Raw genomic sequence first — 24,168 nt, 5'->3', positions numbered from 1 at the left:
TTACAAGAAAAATTGTCAAAAATATGGAATATTAAAAAATAAAATATACTGATATACTATTATGAGTTATTCATAGATTAAGGAATTACACATAATTAACTGATCTAGACGATTGAAAAGTTGTAACGGACTTCGTTTGGAAAATTTACGACTAGTCAGTAGAGTGCAGGACTAGCTCGGCATTAATGCCAGGATTTACTAGCGACCGCCAGTTTCTCGAGGGGAAGCCATATAACTATGTATAATAAAATGATCAGCTGACCACCGGTAAGAGGGTCTTAGCCCCAGCCAGGATTTCTGAATCTATTTATGGTTAACCCAAAATATAGCAACCAAATATAGTGACATTCGAGCAGCGATGTGAACGATATCGCTTATCACCGCGTGTTCAGGTTTATGATGCTTGATTTTCCATGAAACGATTTAAAGCAGCTGCTGTTCCACATCATTTTACAAATATAGTAATTGCGTTGTGTAGCAAAACATTAATACATAAATCTGTATTCAAATATATGTATACATGGTATTTATCCTTAATTAGATTCCGAAAAATTAAAAAGAACGATTCTGTGAAAAATTTAATTGTCACAAATAATCTCATCCTTTTCCATTTATCTTTGTATAAAAAACTAGTGTTCCAGCTATTAACTAACTACCGCTCAGTATACAGAGTCTCTGAGGTTCGTAACACAAACGCGTACTTTATGTACAGAAGGAAGTTTAATTAAGATTAATGTTTCAATACCCAGGGTTGATTATTTGCACCTAGGGTATTCGACGTAAGATCTTGCGCAACAACTGCACTCCGGTATATACGGGCATACATACAGAATCCTAGACAAGGTATGAACGTATGTATGCAAGGCAGCGGAGACAAAACTTGGTGAATGAATTATGTTAATTACACGACTTCTCTAAAGCTAAATTACGTATTCCAAGTTCCCGTAAATTCGTTAATTAAAGGGCAACCAGGTAAACGCAAACACGCAACATACAACGTGTATATACATACCACTGTTGGTATGGAAAGTACAACGGTAAATCTTAAGTTAGATAAGTGAAACTTCCAAAGGTCTTTAACGTGTAATAACCGCAACCACTTATCTGAACAATCGAATGAATGTCACTGCCATTTAATTAAATGTGTGCTCTTAGAAAAATGATTATCTTATTGTACATGAAATTGTAATTTGATGTAATACGAGTATTTATAAATACTTTTATTTTTGCTGTTAGATATATGTAATTATGATGTTAAAGTTAAAATATCCTTAAAGTGACAGATATGTAATAAAAATTTTACTAATATATTAACAAAGTATTGTTAAATGAAATTGCACATGATACTCAATCTTGTATTATGCACTTCTAATCATTCCTATGAATTTACTGAACAATATTTGATGGTTCTGTATTATGATTTTATATAGAAAGCAGAATAGAAGACGGACAGTTTGATTTACGACGACCGATTTGTTCCGAGGGAAAAGTTGTTCGTTTCTTGGCGCCGAGCGATCGTTTCATTCCGCTTCCCCACTTCGGCCCCGTAATGGACGCTTTTTGAAATAACGAGGAAACAAAAACGGGAGTGCATTCGCTTTTATGGCCCACCATCTGTCCTACGACCGACAACAATTTTTATTGAAAATTTTGCTCGATGGAAGGGTGTACTTGCAGTTTAATAGAAGTGATCGCTATCGACTGATATACGTGAGGTGATAAATTGATGGAACAGTTGACGCGTTACGGAACCATTGCTTCATTATTTGTTGAAATGTTATTCCTGTTCAATGAATTTAAACAGCTCTAAATGTACACACGAAATGGTGTTTCAGTGGTAAAATCACAATTTTAATTTTCTCTAGTTACATAAAATTCCACACGTGTAGACATAAAAATGTTATATTATAATTCACTAAAAACATGGATAAAGATAATATTTTGAAGACTTTTTTGTATTTCAATCACGATAAGGGATTTACAAATCACGTATCTGGCGTTCCGCGTCAGGGAAGGGAGACTGGGGATTGCCGCTAATTAGCCGGAACGGGTGGTTCCGCTGATAAAATTCGAAATTCCTTATCTGAACGTGACGTCTGGCGGTCTGGCTAGCCAGCAGCCACCGTAACGTGCACCTATACAGGTAAACCGGGAGAGGTTTAGGTTAACCAGGAAATTGCCTCTCGACCTGCAGACAGGTGTTTCCTGCCAGTCGCTAATGTCTCTGATGATTTCTAATCGTGTCGGCGACATTTCCGATTAAGTCCGCGAACTGTCGGCTACGAATATCGATCTCCTGGACGATAATTATATCATCTAATCTAAGATAGTCTATACCGCAAATTATGCATATCATAATTCTGCTGTCAATATACAGTAACTTATAATTTATAAATTATTGTGTATGCAGATTGTAGATTTTTGAGCATGTACAGAAGAATTGAGTGAATGCGAAAATTCCATTAACAATTCGTACAAATCATCGTAGACATATATAAATAAGAAAGGAAGGAATGTTTCAACGAATAATATATAATACTTCTGAGAAAACGACAATTGTAATACCTGAGGTATAAATTACTACGTTAAATAATTAATAGAAAATGGGCGTACGTGGATGAATCCATTAAAAATTCAGTCGCGAAATTCGGAAAAGGGGTGATTTAAAAATTGTCTGAAAATCAGGCAGGAGTGACCACTGAATCGGCCGCCTTAACGATCGAACGGAACGAATAAAAGAAGCGGCGCGCATCTGCGATCAAAAGGTTCGGGGATTTATTCCACTCTGCAGAGCATGTCATCCACGCGCTTCGCTCCACTTTTGTCGCCGAACGAATCCACTTTGTTTCGTGACAGACAATAAACGGTCACATGACCTGTGACCAATTTACCAAGGGGCTAACGTTCTAATAAAATTTCGTCTCTGCGGGTTCTAAACGCGAATTCGTTTACTACGTTCCATGATCTGGCCCCTCTTGACAGTTACTATCGACTCCCAAAACTTTTATTGAAATTGTGCGTAATACGATTAGAAAATAATGAAGTAGTACGACTCGTCTTGAAGATATTAGCTGGTTTTTATTGCATATGGAAGAGAATTTGTTAACTTACTGTAAAAGACAATTTCTTTCAAATGGATTTATATCCGTTCAAATCTTTAAATTTCACTTCAGTAATTGATCAGGAAAAACTGAGATGAATCTAATTATCTTGCACGTCAGAACTGCAAGATTTCACTGACAAATCTGATCGCGGTAAATGTTCAGGAACAAGAAAAAAGAATAGGGTAAAATGGAACGTTAAAATCTTGAAAAATACCTGTGTCTCCTTTGGTCGCCGCTTGGCTTCTCGGGACAATGGGGATAGTTGAGTCACGGGAATCCCGGGCGGTGCCTCCAAGTTATTTTTCAAAAGCTCCGCTTCCCATTTCCTGCAAGCCGGTACCCACCATCGCACCGCTGCCACTCTGGAAAAGATACGAAGGTAAATTTGTTGTCATCCGGTCGCGGATCTCGCAATAACTCCAGCAATAAAAACCATGGCAATAACTTGCGCACGAAGGAAGAAAATAGGAAATATCAAGATTGATTCATAGTAAAAGAAAACACGCCATAACGTGACACGCCTTCAGAATCAAAATACTTTGCTAAACGAATAATAAGACCAAGCAGCAGCAAAATTTTGATTCTGGCGTTTATGAGTACTCATGTCCTTTAGTTTAATGATTGGTTTCTTATTTTATTTGCTTCTATTTTTTTCTTTTACTTTTCCATTTCACAGTTGCCTGGAATCATGGATTATCGAGAAATAGAAGAAGGAAGGAGAGCCTCGACATATAACTTCAAGAAATGGAAGAAGGAGAAAAGATTTCGGAGCGTGATTAATAAGCACATATGTATAAGAGTATGATTACGAAATTCAAAGCGAAAATTATTCATTTCACCCTCCCACGATGTTTAAGTTAAAGTAGATTCATTTAAAAGTTTTCGCTTTGAATGTTGGGTGTGCGTATGCGGTGTGCCTTCCCCAATTACAGTCTAAAACGGAGCGAATTTAACTTCGTTTTCCTCTTGAATTTGTTTTAATCAATCAATTTTGCTCGAATTTAATATATCCGCGTCGCAAATAGTATTTTAACAATCAGACTTTCAGGAATTGACCAGGGCTTGGGTCGTTATACATATTACTGACGAAGTTATTAATAAATTATAGAGAGAAATCCTAGCATTCGATAGAATTTTTAAATTATTCCATTGCACGAGCTGTCTTCAAGGAGTTATAACATCTGTTCGCGTGCGATAAATGCGAATCACGAGTGGTATGAAAAAATGTGCAGTATTTTTTGTTCATGTAGAATAAAAAAATTTTCCCCAACCGTGGGCAGAGACTCGTTAACCGAATGTGCATAGAATCGAGAAGAGGCAGAGGTTGCAGGCAGCAGCTCGATGTTCCGGTTTAACGAGCAAAGAGCGTCTCGGCGCAGCAGGTCGGTTCGCGGATAATTTTGGGGTGGAAAAAGGGACACGCCGGCAGCAGTGGAGAGGGTTAGGGGGTAAGGAAAACGGCGGCATGCAAAATGAAATTTTCCTTTCCCGTCACCGCTTACGCTTACGGGTTTACACGCGATGCACGCCGACGAACGTTCCAGGACGGCCCGACCATAAACGAGAGCGTAGATGAACCCACTTCGGTCATACTTTGATGCCGTCGCGACCTGCATACACTTCTTGTTTCTTTTCTTTTTTTATACATATATATATATGTATATATATACACACAAAATAGAAACGACTTCTTGTTGAGAAGAATAAATAGAATCGCATTCTATTACATCGATGCATATAAAATATTGCTAAATATAGTTTCTCAAATTGCAATCTTCTGTTTTATCACGGACTGTCTCATCGTATGTTATGAATCAGAATGAAAATGATACATGTAGCTCAGTGTATCAGTGTATCAATCAGTTTATAACTTGCTTATTACGAAAGTATTACTACTGAATGTATAGTTATTATTTCTGTTAAAATGTAACATGATTCAACCGCAATTCCGATTATAATAAACGACTTAATGCAATATTAAAAAATATAATGACGAAAGTATGTGTATTGACAAAAGTAAATCCGTGCAACATGTTCGATGATTGCAAGAATGGTCCCAGGAGATAAACATGAAATATAGAAAGGGATTGTATGAAACCAGCGAGAGACAATACATATTTCTCGTCGAGGTTTTTGATTTAATTCCGCGAATTAAGTCAACAAGTACGCCTGCAACAGATTTGTGAATCCCTATACGTTCCACGGCGAAATATATTGGCCGGTAAATTCTGTCGTTCCGCTTCTGATAATAGAACAATATTTTACAAACGGTTATATTAAATGTGCTCGCAACGTGGACAACCGAAGAGTTACACTGCTTCCCACTTATGATATACTTCCTAATATGGATATGAATTGTTGAACATCGTTTTGTCCTTTCGGCAATTTTTGCTTGATAAGATGGATTGGATTTACTTTTTATGGACGTTTAATTCCTATCAGAAAAAGCAATTCGTATGAAACTTAATTTCACACAAGTTCGCGATTCAGTCGTCATCTTGCATTACGGTTCAACGAGCTTGCGATTTCCTGTGTTTAACCAAGAAACCCCGGTGTAACACCACAATTCAACGGGACACTGCTTCCATCCGCAACGGTTCCCACTTTCTCCGCGCTTTGCAGGACGAAATTGCAAGGTTCACGAGCAAGGAGAACACAAGGCAGTATTGTTCACGACAGACCTCTCAAGAAGTTCCTGACGCGGCCGTTTGCCCTCGCACCGGTGGAATCGAACAAGTCGGACGGAAAGGCGTATCGAACGTGTTCGGCCGGATAGACGAAGGGTAACAGAGAGGGAAAGCGAACAAGGAGAGAGAGAGGGAGAGAGAGAAAGAGATTGCGCCCTATGTTGATCGCTACCGACCAGTCTCAACCCCTTTTCCGGTGCAAAAGCAGTCGGCCAAGACGGATTGTCCCTCCCGCTCGAAACTTCCTTAATTATCCCGCGGTTCGAGGGAATAATTCGAGCGATTCGAACACAGCCGGTTTACAAATCCAGTTGACGTCTCGCGACAAACAAGCCGCTGCGCCGTCGTCGGAACAAGGTAAAGGGAAATTCGTGGGGGCGGGAGATTATTGAAGGAAGAAGACGGACCCGATTCCTTGCCTTGTTCCATTTCCGAACCGTACTTCCTTCCTTCGAGATCTTCGTTTAAGAATCAATTTTACCTTTCTCGTACACATTTCTGAAAGAACTGAAACTTTCTAGTGCCTTTCGACAATTTTTCTCGAATAAAAGTCTAAACAATAATATTATTGATCACATCCTTCTAAAAACGTTGGCTGCTTAATATAAAAAGTGGAAGTTCTACAATTATTTATTAGAATTACCACTATTAGAGGAGATATGTACCAAGAGACTCCGTGTCTGAAGAGGAGAGAGGCACGTACAGCGATGGGAGGTAGAAATCTTTTTCAGTTATGGCAGCTCGTAACAAGCTCGAGGGAAAAGGAGTAGAGTGTTATCACGGATAAAACTGTATCGTGTGCAGTCTACGCTCAATAAATCGAAGTTTCTGTTTCGAGTGTACTCGAAATCCTGGATCCTCTCCTGAGACATAATATGTCAAAGTGCTTATCGGGACACTTGGCGGAGACGCTTTAAGTAAACATGCAAAATAGCTGTGTCCCGCGAGTATTTTTGCCCTTGATAATCCCCGTTTCACCCCTTTCGACCTTCTCATTAATATGAATGATGCCTACACTATTGCAGCATATTCATTTAATATAGATGAATATTTAATGATTTGACCCAAAATGTATGTAATTCTTCTCTGGCAAAGTACTATCAACCCCATTTTCTCCAATTCAATCGTACAGATCTTCTGAATAAATAGAGAGAACACATTCAAAGTGCAAACGAATTGTTTACTTCAGTAATCACAGATTACTAAACGCTGTAGGATTTTCTATAACTTCGTAAAACAGCCGGTAGTGAAACCGACATTATGTGCACATTTTAACCGGTTCGTTAACCTGGACGCAAAAAGATGAAATTAATTCAAGCAGGACCGGAAATAGTTTCCGCAAGCGCGTGTGGCACGAACACGAATCGCGGTGTGGCGTGAGTAATGAACAGGTCCCGCAAAATCGGTGAGAGGGTGAAATGATCCTTAAACGATGAACGGTATCCGCGAGGCATTCCCGACACGGCGCGGCGCGGCGCGGCAAGGGAATACCCCGGAAGCGTCGGGTATTCATCCTTCGGCACGTATTCCAGGCTCGGGGGTGGATTGACCTCACGAGAAAAATCACGACCCTTGTCCGTGACTATATTCCGATCCCAACCTCTCCCCAGTTCCCTTCGCGAATCTATTCAAAATCCCACTCGGGTCCAAGAAACGCGACGACACCACGCGCCTCTCCTCTCGCAGCGATTCAATTTTCCTTAGGGACAGCACGCGCGGACGTGTCCGCCATAATAGCTCGAATAAGATGTAGTAGCTAGCTGTACACACTCGTTGTCTCGAACCGAGAAAGATTAAATGAAAGGGTTGAACGGAAGAGGTCCCGAGTATCGTCTTCAACGGTTATTCACCGCGAAATCGACCACGAGAGGCACGAATACAGCCGCGGTGAATTTACCGCTTACTCGACCGTTTTAAATTCCTTCTAACCGGTGACCGACCGATCGTTTGTTCTTCCCCTTCGTCAGCCGTTTTTCAACCCCCTATTCTTCTTCGGTTTCCGACGTTGCGACACTCGAACCTACGAGCTTCCGTCTTTCCCTACGCTCTATGTACAGAATCAACTACATATATGGTCAGTTCGAGAATCAGAATCATTATACACAAGATTAGAGGGTAAAATCAATTGTACAATCATCGTTTATAAATCAAAATTATTAAGTGATTGCCCCTTTCTATTTTCTAAGGCGATCAGACATAATTGGATAAAATTTTTTTTCATAATAAATACATATAAGTTGTATATAGTTTTTAAAAATTGCTTTTATCCTTGAAATATTGTTTTAATCTTATAAGGCAGAATATTGGGATCTGCTTTTTCTCTACGTCCCGTTGCTAATCGGTGCAGTGAACGTCGGTAATGGATTCCGGGGTCTCGGGCAAGCGAGACCCTATGAATATTAAGTCTCAGATTTCGGGAAGACGTAGCTGTAACCGTTTGAACGGCACGCCGCCGTAGGGATCATCCGGAGAGTTGAATAATTTCGCGGTCGCTCGCCGAGAAATTTGTTACGATGCTCTGGGATTCGTACGTTTGATTTATCATTCCGTAGCGAAGGCTACGCTAAGTAAGTGCTTTTCAGGCTATGCTTTTTATGCAAATCCAATTTAACCTTATTAATGATTAGATACATTAAGAAATTAGTAATAGGAATTATTATTATATCAATCGATTGATCCAACTTATATCAACTGTTTATCCTTCGTTTGCTTACTGAATACTTTTCGACCGAGATTATTTTTCATATTCTCATACTTTTAGCTCAATTTTATTTTGCTTCAAGAAATTAAAGTAACATGCAGCAATAGAGACTACTGACTGATATCCTACTTTCGGAGAGTATTGAAGAACTGTTTAATATTTTTTAAAACACGAGAACTTAGAAAAAACATGCATGTATTGTACTTAAACGACCCATTGGAGACGGAGGGATAAAAGTTAAAACTATGTTCTTTTTGTTCTTTTAATTGTAAGACACACTTCAACTAATCCAATAAAGTTTTCAAATAGTATACATATAATTTATACGAAGTACTATTTGATTTTTCAACTCCTCGACACTATTCTTTGCTTCTTGCTCCATTATGGTATTTATTCGTTCGTACAAGCCGTGGGACGCACATCTGAATCGCATTAAACTGATAGAGCATCGGTAACAGACGTAACCGTCCGGCATCTCTCCGCAATGATTAAAAATTCATTAAGCGGATTCAATAGGTAGGATGCCGCACCAATTACGTTCGGTAACACGCTCCGCAGGGAACAGCCGCGCGTAATATCGCGATATCGCGATATCGTCGCTCTTAAGGCAGTCCCACCAGTACAGTAACGACGAAAAGTTAACTGCATCTGCGTCTTGAAAATATTTGTTCAAAAATTTGTTATATCTATATTTGATAATGGAATATTGTTATATTTGATAAATATGGTTCACGATGAGGTTGTGTCTAATTGCACCTTTCTGAAGAATTTAGAAAGGGAATGAATGAAGACGTTGCTTCTAAATTTTCAACGCAACTGCGTAAATATTGTGTAGTCCACTGACTAAGACAGGTTAATAGAAAGTTATCCTTTCACGAAACCGTCTCATGGAATTGGTGGCGATGAACGAAAAACGGGAAACTTGGGACTCGCAATAAACGTCACTAGAGACACGGCTCAAGGTTTGATCATTGCGGGACGTTTGCCAAGCGAAACTTCCTCCGGTTCAGTTTTGCTTGAGCACTCTCTCTCCCACTCTCTCTACGTTTTGCTCGTTTACCAGAGTCCAGCCAGCCGTTTCTTGGCATCCGAGCTAGAAACCGGTAAGTATCGTTAGCATCGTCGGATCGGCGGCACGTTCATCTCACACCCTTAGGCTCAGAGAGAGAGAGAGAGAGAGAGAGCTTTGGCTGTCGCCTGGAAAACACAAACCCTAGCGAAACGACACATCGTGCGCCTTGCCGTGGTTCGACTCGAAGTTCACGGCATCCGGTCCGATGCGAGGAAATTCCCGGCCAAACTGTCGAGTTGCAAATGTGTATCGTCGTTACCGGACATGCCCGGTTCGAACTTTCAACCGAAACCTACTCCCATGCTTGGTTCGGGAAACGTTCGCCATCGAACGTGTGTTTAGCGGTCCGATTCTGGAGTTTACTCTAATTTTCTTTTGCACGTCTTCGTCCAACATTTTTTGTAGCTGTTTGGAGGAACCTTGAGCTACGATTTCTTAAAATTTTACTTTATGCATTTTAAATGATTAATGGACGTATGTACCTTTATATTTTTATATTTTAAATGGCTAATATTTGTATTTCAATATTGAAAGCAACGTTTCATTTGCCTCGTTCGTTTATCCTTCCAATATAGATAATTTCAATATTATTTATTTTAAATCCCATTAAAATATAAAAAGATTGTATGGACGATTCACAATTTTGATATTACAGAAAATATACAATATCAGTTTGTTCACCAAATATATTTATTATATCCTATATTATTTTTTCCACGATTTCTCACGCTCGCTTCAGAAGAGAGCAACGACCAAGTGAGACGATAGTAAAAAGGGAATCAGACGAACCGCAGGACAGAACCGAGGAACGTTTAAGTTTTTAACGTTGTTGTGGCGGAATCGTTTATCACAGATGCTCCAGGCTGTTCCCAGTCATCCTAGCATATATTTATTATATCTTATATTATTTTTTCCACGATTTCTCACGCTCGCTTCAGAAGAGAGCAACGACCAAGTGAGACGATAGTAAAAAGGGAATCAGACGAACCGCAGGACAGAACCGAGGAACGTTTAAGTTTTTAACGTTGTTGTGGCGGAATCGTTTATCACAGATGCTCCAGGCTGTTCCCAGTCATCCTAGCAGAGCAAGATCGGATACGTGAATCGACTAAATCCGCGACGCAGGAAGGATATCTTGCGAGAGACAAGGAATGAAACGAGTCGCGATTCGTGAAGGTGAAACAGAGGAAAACTGGTAAAAGTTGGCATAAGGACTACAGGAAACAGTTTCCAATTTCACTTCGACTTAGAGTTTTGAGCTAAGAAATAAATACTTCGTTTATCTTGAAATGTTAGCCAAAAGGATATATGTGTACGTATGATGTTTCATCTTCTCGAGATTATTTCATGCAACATAATTTAAAAAAATACTCAGTAAATACTAAAATTACATATCGATAAGTTACATATGTACTTAAAATTGTGTACTGATATATTGATGACGATGGCTTTAGTTATCACAAAACTAGCTTTCTTACTATATTTTATCAAATGAGGTGGATCGTTTCTGTTAACTGGTTGACCAAAAAAAGAATGAAACATGTCTACTATAATTCCATTGTTATCTTTCATCATTAGAACAGGTAACACATGCTGGTAGGATTTAGGAGACCAAAGATGTAGCAAAGATTTGTAACAAGTAGAGAATGAGATTCTAGGTACGACACAATTTAAGTATTAGTACTGTGAGGAAAGGCAATAATCGTTGGGAATCGTTGAAATGAATAAGAAAATTATAATTTTTACAATGTAATTGAAAGAAATTAAGAAACAGCCGGAGTGAAATTCAAATGGCATGTGTTGGAGAATGTACGCGTACACGAGTCGGGGTATAACACAATGCGATTCTGTCTAACCTCTTCACGTGCAAACTTCGAGGCCTGTCTCAGGGGCTTGTACCAGATGCACGTTACGTGGCACGTTACGAGTATTCCCGAATTTTCAATGTACAATGCGTGTAAATACAGATATGTATACTTACATAACTACATAGATACATCAGCATGTATTGTGCATTTATGCATACATGTACAGTATCCATGAGTCACGTAATAACTTCTAACGGATGTACGTCGACGAATTGTACGTTCAACAACAAGCCGTGCATTTACTCATACAAATTCACACATACACCAAATACAGAGTCATCGACGATGCGTGAGTGCGTCTGCAGTTGAAAGCAACGAGTGCTGCGAGCTCATCTAGAGTGAGTTCTAACAATCGGGGTATACATAACGTAACAAATTTTATTTTCACTATCCATCACTTTATTTGCACGGAGCATCTAACTGAAAGTTTACTAATAATCGTGCATTATCGAGAAAATCCTGTAAAAGCAAATAGCTTATTTGCCTTAATTATCAAATCTGTTGCCAAGTCGAACGCATTAATTCTTTTTGGGGAGACGAGAAAGTAAAAGGCGAGGACATTCCCGTGAATCACACTTTTCTTCTGACTTTCCTGATTGGTGATCCCTTTGGAAGGAGACCGAAATTCCTTCGTTAACCGGAAGTTCCGTTCCGCGGAGTAATCCCGATATAATTAACGGAACGGAATTCGATGAAGGGGGATGATGGCTTTGATCGAGCGAGCTGACGTGCGTGGAGTATGCGCCGAGTGCAAGGTCGATAAAAAGAGACCGATAAATGTGAGGGGCAGAGAGAAGAGGTTCAATCTTCTCGTATGAAAACTGATATTCTACATGCATACATATAGAGTATAAAGCGTCGCGCTCATCCCGAGGCCCTTTGGAGAACGCATCTGTAACGCTTGATGACAGAGAAACGGGATTACGTAGAACTAGGAAAAAACGTATAATGAAAGCAGAAGGGAGAGAACTCTTTTTCTCTCACGTTAACCTAACCCATTCGTTTATTCCTTTTTCTATCGTTACACGGACATCGCATCGTTTTTCCGCTTATTTACGCGTTCTTTCCGACAGTTTTATTCGGCCCTTACTCTCCCTGCAAATTGAGCCTGCTTGCAACCCCGTACCAATTTACACGTATCGCTCTCTACGTTCTTCGTTACGTTCTTTTACTTCTACATGCGCTGCATTCGTTTTTGTATTATGACAATATGCAGTCCGTTCTTGTTCATTATTATCTTCGTATCGTTATTCCTGCGATTTTATTTCTCTTTCTGCTATTCTTTCCAACATTTTGTGTTTTTTGTAATAAAAATAATCGGACATTAAACAGGTCGTTACGTTCTTCTTGAAATACCGTATGACAATCATTCTGATCAAGCAATGTCGGCTTTGCGTAGACGTCGAATATTGCTTCTTTTAATGATCGAACTAGACATGATGCATGTTCTCACATATCTATGTTATGTTTTAATTATCTTGTGTAAGTTGCACTTTGTCATTTCTCTTGTATGCGGACAGTAGAAACACATTCTTCCCGTTTCTCACTCTTTCTTCTCGCGGGAAGTTATGAAGACAAGTTTCGTCCGGGGATGAGTGAAGAAGGTAAAGTTTGGAAATTTATCAGTGCGAGGGTATAAATAAAATTGTTGGAAGGGCGGAATTTCCTCGGGGATTCGGCGGCGGAGGTTCGAGAGATAATAGACGCCGATATAAAGAAAGCCATTTTATTAAGACGGCATGCCGCCGCCGTGGTGTGGCGTACGATTCGATTTACGACGCAATTCGAACTACTTTACTCGCCGGTTTATAGCGTGACGACCGCGAAACTTGATTTAAGACGATTTTTAATAGTTCAACTTGCTGACTATCAATTTTATTAAAAGTAGAAACGAGGAGTGATAAGGGACGAGGTATCGATTGTGGGAGAACGGGAAGCAGCGTGGCATGGCCAAATGCAGGCTAGATTAATCCGTGGATTTCTCTAGTCTCTGCTTCAGACGACGATGGTTTGTCATTTCTTGGCTAACCTCATCCAGAATCCTAGTCGACCGCGATTCGTTTAAGACCCCAAGTGATTTACTTTCGCCGCTCTCCGCCTGTGCTACGAGCAAATCTCTTGCAGGCAAGAGACACAGTTTCTGCTTCCAAACGATCCTGTTTGATCTACGCTGTCTTAGTTAGGTATTTGATCTTCGGGAGGTTTGCCACGACGTTCGATTGTTCTTAGAGCTAAAATAATTCCAATGTCGATCTGTTATCCTCTAAACTCTAAACAGTCTAAACTGCTTTTATGGATAACTTGTCAGATATTATAGTAATTCATATATTTCTGTTACGATACTAGTCAATGCAATAATAAAGGAGTTAACTTATGAAATGGATCTATTAAACTGAGAATCCACTTCGAGATTGAAAGTACGATGGTACGGTTTATCCTTAAAAGCGAAGGAATCAAAGCTGCCCGGTACGCGGTGTCAAAATGGGACGAGCCGAAGGTGCTTAACAACGGTGAGGACTTGGGACGGTTGTTCCCAAGCCCTGAGAGATCCGCAATTTGCATGAAGATTGGCTAGAGGAATCTTGGGGACTAGTCGACGAGAACCTCGACCCTCGGTGTGGGTATACGTGAGAACGGGGCAGGGGCGAGCTACTTCGGTAATTGCGACGTTATTAAATCATACAGCCTCTTAATTAATATATCCCCTAAAACGGCGGCGCTGATAAAAGAGAGACGGACGGACAGACAGGAAAGAGAGCCTCAGCCTCTTTATGATGCGAGCCTGTACTCCCCGTCATCTTTGGGGCAAGCTTTAATTCCGCTGCTCCTCCCATCTCGCTCGCTCCTTCTGGTTTCTCCTTTACCTTCATCATCGTCTTTTTCCCGTCGGCTCTCTTTCCCCAACTTAAATAACTCGTTTGGCAGACTGCGCTGAAGGATCTCTAATAAGATCGTCGACGCGATATCCGTTCATCCACCAGCCTCGATTTCTCTCGCGCGGGTTTTCTTTCGGCCTCGACATTCCGTGCTTCTCTCTCCCTTCCGCTTCTTCCGTTTCGTTCTCTTTCTCTCCTGCAGTTCGTTCACCATTTCCTCTCTTTGAGTTTTCGACTTATCCGTAGCGCCTATCTGCCTCACGGTGCCATTATCGTTCGAGCCTTGGCTAGTCAAAGCTCGATTAAATTCTTCGGTCCGTGATTCGCGGTAGAAAAAAGAGGAGAACTCCGCGCTTTCTGCGTGCTACGCGAACCAAGTACCGCGCTACATTCCATTACCGGGATATCTATCTCCGGGGAGTAAATGGATCTTTTGCCTATTTGCTCTATATAGTGCCCTCGGTATTTATACGAACGTATTTTCGAGGCGTACCAAAGAAAATTAACCGACATAAAATCATTGGAAATAATACCGTGCAATATTCAAAATCAGTTGCCTCCGTTTTTCATTTTTATCGCTGAGCGCACGTTGCATGTATCATTGATCAATTAAAAAGCACGCCATTTACCGGCTGTTTCAATCTCGCCTCTAACTTTCACTGACACGACCGACGTACATACATAGATCGTAGTATAAAATGGCTTTCGAGCGTTGCTAAATTGTTCGCGAAATAGTAACAACGAGCACGGAGAATGCTGTCATCAGTCTTCCCCGCGATGGACCAATCTACTGATAATTTGTCACGCGCTGAATTTTCGGTTTTAGGATCATCGGTCACCGGAAGATTGTCAGCGTACACAAAAATCGAATCGAATACGTGAAACGCGCGCGATGACATGCTCGATGTATCCTGTACCCAGAACGGATACCCGTGTACATCCATCCAGTGGAAATCCAAATAATAAGCTTGTTTTCACGAATTACGTCGGGCTGCGTTCACGCTGACGTCTAATCCGACGGTTGATTTCGAACATGCTAATGACACCGAGTAAACCTCGTGTAATCGCGTAAAGATCATCGATAGGCTTCGAACACGGACGGTTATCTGTGTATTACAACCTGGCGAACGCTGTGACGCATGCATGATCAGACACGCCATGCTACGCCCCTATTACAAATGTCTTCAATGATTTGTCAATGACAGAATGTAATCGATCAGATTCCAACAGATTTATTAACGATTTTTGTCCAGATTATTTGTAAAATCGATCAATAAAGTCAACAATAAGTCAATGTTGGTGAATAAATATAATTATATCATGACTGCAGTATAATACAATTTCATTTCCATAAATGCCCAATTCCTAATAAATTTTGTATTTTGTGTAGAAACGTACAACAATTACGTGTCATAAGTTCTGTACAATTAGAATATCTATAATTCTATCAAGATTTTAAGTTCCATATGAAACGTTACTACGAGATGAATGAAGTTCATACTACATTAAAATAAATAAATTAATTAACCAAGTAAGGATGGAACTATAGAAAAAGACAATGAATATCGATAACGTAACAAGGTATATAAAATCGTTTTAATTATTTCTTCAAAAATTCGTACAATTTTGTCACTTAGCAGATGCTTGTGGCTCGCGGTGCGAGTATTTACTTGGCTTCTTTGAGCGGCGATAGAGGGTGAAGAGGGCTCAGGGAGCGAAAGGGTGTCGAGAGTTCGCGGCAATTGCGCAACACGTAACGGGAGCGACGTTGTTACAATCATCCCCTGAGCATAATTACCGTTCCCTCTTTTCTAGACCTCCGATCGCTAATTACCCCGAATCATCAGAGAAAACGTGAGAGGAAGAGGTAGAGGAATGATGATGGGAAACCTGAGACTTCAACTTTTCCAGATTCCCGATGCGCAGCTACTTTTATCGTTTTTACTCGACGCTTGCAACCCATTCCACCCTTCGCTTTTTTTTATACACATTTCCGTACTTTCGAACCAACTCGCGGGAGAGATATCGCTCGCTGCGAAGAAACGGCATTCCTCGGATGAAAGTCCGACCGCGCCTAAGGATCGAAAAAGTTTTTCTCGCGGAAAACATCCGGCAGAAGGATGGTAATTTCGTTGTGTAGGTAGACTCGCGTTTCCTACTAACGATTCTCAAGCGAGATTTCAACACTGAATCCCGATTTCGAAATGCATTTACAAATGTCATGATTTGTGACTCATAAATCTTAGAACTCAGGAGAACATAAAATTGCTGCTGTTTATCTTAATTTCCCTATATTTTTACGAAGCATGTTATATTACGCCAAGAGGATTCCATATCTGAAAAATCACGGGACACGAGAATGAACGAAAAATATTTTTACAGAAAACGAACTCGTGAAAGCAAATTCTAATACCGTCTAAAATTTATGGCACTCAAAGCAATTCATACGAAAGTTACTACCAGCTATTGTCCATTTTAACTGTGAGATCGTAGCGTTTCTTGACTCTTTTTATTCAGACGTGCGTAACGAAAAACCTCGTAACTAAACACTAGTATCGACATTCATGGCGGACGCAAAATAGCTGTAAACGATATTTTTAAACTAAATTTTGAGCTATGCGCGGTACAGACCAGAAAAGTCGTTCAATTTTAAATTATACGAAATCGTGGTACGCGGCGCAGCGGTGAGGAAAAAATATTCGCTACTAATATCGCACGCACAACCCCTGGCACAGTTGCATTCTTACCGCGCTTATTTCATTGTTTTATTGTGCAAACCTTGCTCCGGCTTTATACGCTACTAAAAGTTTTCCCGTAACAATGCCAAGTCTCTCCCTTCTCTTTTTTTCTTTAATGCCTTGGATAATAAACGTTTCTCGGGCAAATTTCAAGCTGCGTAATTAAATTAAAAAACTGCGTCATGAAGATAACTGTGTACTTTTTTATACGGCAAGGGCTTTTTGAATGATCTAGCTTATGAAATAAAGTTATCTTTTCGTTTCATAAACTGTGTTTCTAACAAGTTGTAGTAAATTACAAGTTGATTATTATACTATTTATTTTGTATTACATATAATTATTTACTTTATTAAATTTGTACTTGTTTTCAATATTAAAGACACATGTATACATATGGTGAATTTATAGTAAAAATGAAAAATTAGTTAAAAAATCAACTAATCTAATGCAACGAAGCATAATGGCTCATGTTAAATCTTCTGTTCCAATTATCGAAGCTCCTATTCCGGATTACGCGTCTGATGAGATTGGTGGATCGATCGTTGATTCTGAACTGCGTTTACTTTCGCAGACCGCCAGCGTTTGCCTCAGGATTCGTCTGAACACTAGTTCGCGCGAGTCCACGGTAGATAATGGCATTCTCCCCAGCTTCGTTACCACGTAAACGTATAACTGTATAGAAATTCCAGGATCCTGGTCGGGTATAGCGAAACAGAGGGTACACACACGGCGCATGCAAACTAGTAGAGTGTACCGGCTTTTGTTTCGGCTAATTGTGAGGCTAATTTCGCGGCGTGCTTTCGAGGATTGGCGGGGTAAAGCCGGAGCGGCGACGGTGGATCCATTTCGAGCGGTTGGGAATATCCGTCGAGAGGGCGATGATGGTTACTTTAATGGACCTCGAGGGTCGTGACAACGTGGAGATTTGTGTTTGCTGATAGAACCGACGTTGTTTGGTACAAGCGTGCGTTCTGCAATAATTCATGCACCTGAACGTATTCATTACGGCTCGTGTCTGACGAGTTAATGTAAAGAAGAACTGATAACGACCGTTGGGAACAGGGAATATCGAGTTTCGAATAATATGTTTCATAAGAATGTCAATTGTAATATTTCATACATGATTGAAGTTTGTAGTCTCTTTTGTACGCAATCAAATTATATCAGTGAATTTATCTGTAGTCATATTTAATTACCAAAGGGTTTCTGATGAGTGAGACATAAAATTGTCATTGTCAATTGTTTCAAATGAAAAGAGACTGTAACTTTTATGTACCATAAATTCCTCTGATGTTTTATAAAAGCCATTGGTTTTATTACTTGAATTTCGGATTTTGTGTGCACAATGTCTGCGGGCGAGGTTTTATTGATTTAGTTTTATCAGAAGACGCAGTTTGACAAGAATCCATGATTCATTCATCGGCGAGGCTTATCCAGCAACCGGTACCTGTCGCTTCGGGAATAGTTGGAGAGTACCGGTGGATGATGAATAGTGACGCGACACGAATTCCAGTTACACACATACCCTCGCTTAAATGGAGTCCAGGCGTAGGTACGTAGTCGCACCCTCTCTGGAACCAGCCGCCTAATTCCCTTAATCAGCCGCGGAATTCGCCTCTGTCCGGCATTGCGTGTAACGTTCAACGCCGCTAAGTCTCTTATGAGACGAATGGGAGAGAGACCGAGAGTAAGAGAGCAAGAGAGAGAGAGAGAGAGAGAGAGAGAGAGAGACGGCACAAGCGTTCTCGGTACTTGTTGAGGCGTTAACGTTCAGAGGCAGTCTCGAGTAGGGTATTACGCGAGATCGTGAGGGTATCACTGGAATTGGATTCGGGTAGCATGAGCGGAAAACGATTGTTCTAACTAACGTCTTTGACAGGATTAAAGCTGCATTGTTCGTACACGCGGCAAATATGAACGTCCGTTAATCTCGAATCAAAATTTTATCCATTTTGCATGAAATTCGCACACTCGAGAAGACGAACAAAATGTGAAATTAAACGATGGTATTTGTTCAGTTTCTATCCATGCAAAATGGGAGGAAAGCATGTGTGAGGATTTGTAGACTGCGAACAAGAATATTCGCACGCGTTCTTTTAAACTATATCTGCATTTTATAAATCCTAGTAACTGAAGCGTGAATTGGGATAGATTAAGGGCGAGTATTTTAAACGGAGCGCGTCATTATTACGGATTTAGCAAACAGTAAGTAAAGAGAAAAGGAAGGGAGGGAGAGAGAGAGAGAGAGAGAGAATGGGAAGAGAGCGATGAAAGACGTCGACGTAGTCTGAAGGATTCAAAAATAAACGCTCTGGAGAAATCGGTCTGGTCTGGCTGTGCCAGCAAAACTTTCTACTGCAACGCCCCTGCAGAATTAAGGAGACGCGATGCGGCTAAGGGGTGAAGGGATCAAGCGAACCAACGAACGCGGAACGAGTAAAGGTGAATTTAGGTTGAAGATCAGAAAGCAACTTCTATACCTACCCTCTCTGCCTGCCTTCGTACCCGTTTGATGAAACATGCAGAGAAATTTGTCGTGGAACGCGACCAACTTCCGATTGTTCCTACCTATCTATCTTTTTTTAACAGAATTGTCGTTACCTACGTGACTTTGCTGAGTCGACAGATTTTCTACCAAACTTCTGAACACGATTCTTGGTAGCTGTTAGCGAAAGGAAAAGTGCAACGTGCGTTGAATATGCAACAGTTACTTGATTAATGCATTTTAAATAGAACTACGCTCCCAATAAATTCTCTTTGTGTTACAAGGTACATATATACTTTATGGATTGAAATAATCGATGACGAATATATATATCATTACACATGCCCAATATAATACGATAATCAATTTAGAGACAAACTTAAGTAACCTTTCCTTTTCGAATATTGTTTCCCGAAATGAATTTTTCACTATCTCACTAAAACGAATTTAACTCTCTTTTCCGGTTGCTGTGCAAATCGCCCCGGTAAGGAAAAAATCGCATTAAAAGCGCGGCACAAAGTGGCCAGGCTTGTTCAATTATCGTACATCGTGAAACCGAAATGACCGTGTGCGCTAGATAAAGGGAAACAATGGCGAGGGGTAATAGAATAATGCTGTTTCCCCGTTGCAAAGTAATCTCGGATTAATCTCAAGTTCAGGCACGAGTTAAGTGGTTTGTAATTTAATTACGTTCGAGTGTGTACCTATTCGTTGGTTGCCGAGAAAAACACCTTCTTCTTTACCGAGAACACTTTAACCGCCTCGGGCTCGTGCATTTTTTACACCCTTAGGAAAAATTAATTTACCTGTAACTGTTGAATTTTTCTTCTCTCCGGAATGTACATATCATTTCTCCAATCCCCCCTTTTGTTTATTGCAGTCTTTCGTTAATCTGATCATTCGTCTCCTATTGCATATACGTTTCCTCACAGCAATTTATAACAGGCTTTGTCAGCTCGTAATTTATCAATTTATCTTTCTATGCAATATATTATCTATACTGTCAATGGAATATACAGATTCAATTTTGACACCCCAAAATATATTTACATGCGTGTATAATACCTGTTTTTATTTATGTGAAATCTAATGGCAACGCTTCAGTGAGGAAAAACTAGAATACCCTACATACATCATCCGCGTGATTCCTTCCAGTATCAGCTTTATACCCGTACCATCACGTGTTGGACGTCACGGCCGTGGAGGTCCCACTGAATGCGTACATTGTTTTGACCGTACACAGCGACAATGACGAATAGAGAGAGCTTTTACAGGCAATAAATGAACTCCGCTCGGTCCCTGTCCCGTCCACATTAATTCGAACGACATTGTCACCATTTTCCAGCCCTTTCAGCCTGGATGGATGGATTTTTGGAGATATTATAACACCGGTAAGTTATATTCGAATGCATACTACCAGAACGCGGGGAGGGGGCGTTGGAAAATACAAACGAATAAATGAACGGACGCGGTCGTCCGCGGTGATTTATGACCGTTCACTTCGTTACTCTGCGCATCGAACGGATCCTATGAAAAGGAACACCCGCAGGGAATCACCACCGATACGTGAAATTCGAAAAATAACTTTATTTTGTCTGACGCGTAGCAACCATCGCGCTATAGACCGGCCACCTTCGATAGAACCCTATGCTCGATTAATGGTCGCTTTCTGATAGTGGATTCGTATGTTGTTCGTATGTAAGTAATGTTAGTACGATCACAGTTAAAAGTCCAGTAAGAATGAACAAAAGAATGCTTCGATATAATATTGCCTTTGTGTGAAATTAAAAAGACTGGAAGAATTGCAGTTAATTAATGCTACGAATATAAACGAGGCGAAGTAGGAACTTTCTCTTGACTTGTTTTAACCCTTTGAATCAACAGAACTCAGCCTTTCGAAATAATAGTTGTCAGCAAAGTGAAACGGCAAGACTGCAACGTTTTAAGAAAATTAAATGTTGTAGAGCTTGAAACTGGTTAAATATTTTATACAGAGATAAAAGAACAGATAATACACTACCCGATGAAATTATGATAAACAAACAAATATGAGACTTGTTGAACTACTAGATAAAAAGATAGCACAATTAAAAATTTCTGTTTTAAGCAAGTCACGTTCATCCGAATGAAAATTTTATACATGGCAATGAAATTTCTAAAACCGGCCAGTGTGTCGCAAAAAAGACTTCGTTTTAATTAAATTCATTCTAGAACAAAAATCTCTGCTCCTTCCCTCAAGGGTGTGCTTTATCAGATACCACGTCTGTATCCTCGCTTTGCATTTTGTTTCCCTATGCTTTTATATTCATAGAATAAGTTAACGTTCAGCTAGGACGCGTTTCTGTTTTTGTCAAAGAAAAATGATTGTGCGAAGTTGGATGCCACTCTGTCTTCCATTTACTTATAATTTTCAATATTCCAAAATTTAACTAACGGTACAAAATTAAAACGAAAGAACGTTTTAAATAACTGAAACGAAACATTCCTCATGTTAACTATAAATGGTTTGAAGTTTGAAAATTTGAGCTGACTGTTCGGAAGTAAATGGAAAAAAAAGAACGATGAATTGGGCACGAAGAATTCTTTCGATAACGACCGTATTTTACTCGTTATTATAAGTAACTTGTAGCTGGCAACAACTTGTAGCTAAACTTCAAGTTTCAGAGGCTCGCGCGCTCATTAGTGAGAAATCCTTATCGTGTTTGTAGAGAGCGAGTTTCTTACTTGATTCGAGTTTCGTTAATGTCACGGAGTACGCGCGGAAATTTCCATTAAAAGACTATAACTATTTCATTCTCCGGTTAAACCCGTTCTGCCACCGGTGCCCACCGGTCCAGCGTTTTCTTCGTTTATAGCGCAAAGTTAAATAAGATGATAAAGAGAAACGGCGTTTAACATAAAAGCTTTGTTAACAATTTCATCTTGCTCCATCGCTTTAAAACGAATCATTTATAGATTATTATTCACGTTACATTTAAATCTTGTAAATGTAAACCTTCATAATAACTTATAGATTAGTGTAAATTTATAATGAAATCAGTGTTGCGATTAAATCGTTAAATAGAAGAATTCAATTGATTGTAAAGATTGGAGGCAGAAGGCCAGGTTCGATTGCTCTATAATTTTAACACTTTTTCGACTAGGCTCTACGAAGAAAAATTGTGAACGCGTGGCGCTGGCTAAGAGCGGAAGAAAGACGGACTTTTCCTCGTCACAAAACGTGGAAAAAAGCGTACACCACTGGATTTCTGGACAGGCTCCAGTGATTGGCGGATACACGCGCTGGCTATAGTTAATGAATCCCCCACAGAGTTCCTCCAGGAAGATTAACGACGGCAGTAGTAGCGAATGGAACGTAAAGGGAATGAGTACACAGGACGGATCTTTTAATAGTGTGACTTCTATTCTAATGAATGAGAAAATTTATCGCGGATACTGGAACCCAAAACATTTCTATGATGAATTTCGAAAGAAGCGTGACGGTTTCAAAAAATATATTGTTTTACTTCATATTTTTACAACGATTTAATATATTCTCAGAAATGTTCGTTTATTTCGAATAAACGTTAACCAAATCTCTGTTTATGTCCTGCCTCTTTAATCGATACGAATTTACATAAATGTTCACAGTCTACTAATTGCTTAATGACCAGGAGAACTTTAAACCATGCATAATCGGTATGCAAAAACCATATTTCGTTCCATCGACTTCGTTAACAGGCGCGGGAATTTGACAAGTATCCCTGCCGCGTGAAAATCCCGAAATATCGTAAATACGCGGATAAATACGTAGGCAAAATTGATAATTCTAAGAGCCATTTCGATATTATTCGGTCCTCGCTTTCGGTTGCGGTGAACGCATGGACGAGTTTCGAAACCGAGAAATCGGTTAATTAACGGCTCGGTTCGGCTCGGATTAAACTATCATCGAAAAACATTTATGCCGGCCCAAAACGAGCCGGCTAATTGCGTCGATATAGTGATCATCAATTTCGGCATTTGTAAAACCGATTTTTCGAAAAGATCGCGCCTGTAATTATTAAGTTTGCTCCCTGTTGTTCGCCCATTAATCACAAACGCGATTTATAGCTCGATGATTGCGTGGAAAATGGCCGAGAACCGTTTCGTCGAATACTACACCAAATCGTTTGATGAATTTAAAGTTTTCGGTTTATATTATGTACAAAATGCATATTTAATTATTTACAGAAACCGAAATTCGATTTCATATACAAAACAATTGCACATAATTGTAGAGATAATGTCTTTGGAGGAGGACACATATCTGATGAAAAAAATGCGAAACATGAAACACGAAAGAACTGATAATTATTTACTATAATCTATATTCCCAAATAAACTTATATTGTTTTACGTTTACGCGAAATCTTTGGTGACTGAAACGAACGAACCGGAGGGATAAGAAAGTTCGGTTTCGAACGCAAACGCGAAGTTGGCAAGTTTACTTCCCAAGGTACGAATAATTTTCGCGTTCAACTTCTGACACACCGTACTCCCATGGAAATTCAAATTCGAAAGCTGTTTTTTAGCCGACAATTTATGTATCCCTGCGTAACATTTTCCTATCATTCTTTAGAAAAAATAAAATTTTGTAGGTATTAATTGAAACCTGAAG

The sequence above is a fragment of the Ceratina calcarata genome, unplaced genomic scaffold, assembly GCF_001652005.2.
Source record: "Ceratina calcarata isolate Rehan_Ccalc_2016 unplaced genomic scaffold, ASM165200v1 scaffold53, whole genome shotgun sequence".
NCBI classification, from domain to species: Eukaryota; Metazoa; Arthropoda; class Insecta; order Hymenoptera; family Apidae; genus Ceratina; species Ceratina calcarata.
This window is presented reverse-complemented; position numbering follows the sequence as displayed.